This window comes from Chinchilla lanigera, unplaced genomic scaffold, assembly GCF_000276665.1.
Source record: "Chinchilla lanigera isolate Chin_1 unplaced genomic scaffold, ChiLan1.0 scaffold00016, whole genome shotgun sequence".
Lineage (NCBI taxonomy): Eukaryota > Metazoa > Chordata > Mammalia > Rodentia > Chinchillidae > Chinchilla > Chinchilla lanigera.
In genome coordinates this window covers 31,570,818-31,573,253 of record NW_004955417.1, presented here as the reverse complement: position 1 = coordinate 31,573,253, position 2,436 = coordinate 31,570,818, and the positions used below count along the sequence as shown (strand labels likewise).

The 2,436-nt window shown below is 42.2% G+C and overlaps 1 protein-coding gene across 1 annotated transcript in view; it reads left to right on the top strand.

The window, feature by feature from the left end:
- Positions 1-253: 253 nt before the first annotated feature.
- Positions 254-2,436, top strand: part of LOC102006031 (zinc finger protein 14-like) — a 16,217-nt gene continuing 14,034 nt past the window's right edge. The window contains exon 1 of the mRNA XM_013512775.1: positions 254-816. The gene's annotated coding sequence lies outside the window, so the exon portion shown is untranslated. The remainder of the gene's footprint in view (positions 817-2,436) is intronic.

Sequence of the window (2,436 nt, the reverse complement as noted above, 5' to 3'; positions counted from 1 at the left end):
CGCCGTGTCCCTCGGCCCGTGCACCTCCCTGGGGCGGTGGGAGCGTGGGAGGCCGGTCCGCTTGCGGCGGGGGGCGGGCTGCGGGGGCCGCGGCGTCGCTGCGGAAGACCTGGAGTGCCTGGGTTCGACGAGGGTCTGGAGCACGGTTCTCAGAGCCGCGCGTGAGCTCCTCGGGCTGACGCTGGTCTGCGCTGAGAGTAAACTGCCGGAACTGCGGCGTGCGCCCACATTGCCGAGCTAAGGACAGGTGATAAGTAAGGCCGTGAGAACAGAGAGAAGGGACTGCCGGGCGTGCTGGTGCGCGCCTGTGAGTCCAGCACTCAGGAGGCTGAGGCAGGAGGTTTGCTGGGAGCTGGAGTCCACCCTGGGCTGCCTAGACAGACAAACAGCAGCAACAACACGACCTAAATAAATAAATAAATAAAAGCAAAATCGAAACAAAAAGTCGTGTTCAATATCGTTGGCGATGAGTGCCTTTGGTAGCGTGCTTGCCAACCGTGTAATGAACTCCTGTGTTACCTACGCAGCAGTGCAAAGCATTTATCATCCTAATGATGTAGGTGGCACCTCCACCACCAAGCGAGACCACTTAGGTGAGGCCTTCCCGTACAGTTTAGCAGGCTGAGAGAAGTGGGGCGGATGTTAATCTTTTAGCAACGGGAGAAAGTGTTCCTGCTAAGTACTACTTTCTGAAGGAGCTGTCTCTTACACGCAGTGTGAAAATCACTAGACTGGGGCATCTACATGGACATGTGGTTTGGTAGGAGTCGAAAAGTAGAGTTGTAGCATCTCAAATAATTGCTGTAGTCCTTGAATGTAAGTACTGTTTTAAGACTTGAAATGCTGATTGAGGTGGACTGTATGTTAAAGGAACATTGTAGTAGGAGTAAAGTCTGACATGTGAGCTCTGAAGTTTTCTGTGCAAGGAGGAGCAAATGGGAAGACGAGGAAAGTGAGAGGAGGAGATGGCGATGGTGGTGAAATCCACACCTACAACGGAGGGGTCTTTCTTGAGGTCAGATTGTTAGTGTGACAATAAAGAATTGTTGTGTGCTGCCAACATCTGAGAATGAGTCCAATATAATAGCATTAGCGAAGGAGAAGTCTTAGCAAAATTAAGATCAATAAGTCTTTTTTTTACCTCTAGTGAGGTCACCTAATCAATATATATATATATATATTTATTTTTAGTTTTAGTTTTTTAATTTATTTTAAAAATAAAAGAGGGAAAACTTTAACAAACAGACAACCATTTACAAAATAGCAAAAGGACCATGCAAACAATACAGAATTACAAACAAAGTGATAGGAAATTAACAATGCTTGTTCTATTACATATTGATAACTTCAAAGTGGTTTTTCCGGAAGACAAATAGAGACATGCAATATTGATCAAACAAGGAATCATTAACTGTTTCTTTCAGCAAAGAAATAGAAGACAGTAGTTCAGCTATGTTAAGTGTCCTGTATATACATACATACCAAATTTCTCCTTCTACTCCTTCTGTTTTCCCACATCCCAGTTGCCCTTTACCTTTGAGCATTTTCGTCTTGCTTCACAATATCTATCATACCTCCTAGTTTTTAGTCACTCTTTTAGGTTTTACACTAGTGAGACAGTGTGGTGTTTGCACGTGCAGGTCTGATTTACTTCACTTATGAGTATGGTCTCTAGTTGTGACTATTTACCTATAAAAGCCTAGAGTTTATTTTTCTTTATAGCTGAGTAATATTCCATTATATAAAAGTATCATGATTTTTTTTATCCATTCCTTAGTGGATGGACATTTGTGTTGCTTCCATAATTTAGCAATTAGAAATTGCACTCCTATGAACATAGGTGCATGTATATTGCTGTGATAAGATGTTTTTAGATCTTCTGAGAAAATACCCAGGAAGGGAATAGCTGGGTTGAATGGGACCTGTAGAACAAGTTTGCTGAGGAATCTCCAAACTGATTTCCACAGTGGTTTCACCAGTCTGCATTCCCACCAGTAGTAGAGAAGAGTTCCTATTCCTCCACAGCCTCCCCAGCATTTGTTGTTGGTTGATTTCTTAATGCTAGCCATTCTTACTGGGGTGAGATGAAATCTCAGTGTTGCTTTAATTTGCATTTCTCAAATGACTAGTGATGTTGAATATTTTCTTATGTATTTATTTGCCATTTGTATTTCTTTATTTGAGAAGTGTGTATTCATCTCAGCTGCCCATTTTTGGATTGGGTCTTTGAATTGGGGGTAGCTGATATTTTTTAATTCTTTATATGTTCTACATAGAAGCCCTTTGTCTGAGGGACAATCAGCTAAAATTTTTTCCCAGTTTGTGGGTTTTCTTTTTACTTTGCTGGTGATTTCTTTAGAAACTTTTCAGTAGGAGGAGATCCCATTTGTTGATTTCTTTAGAAACTTTTCAGTAGGAGGAGATCCCATTTGTTGA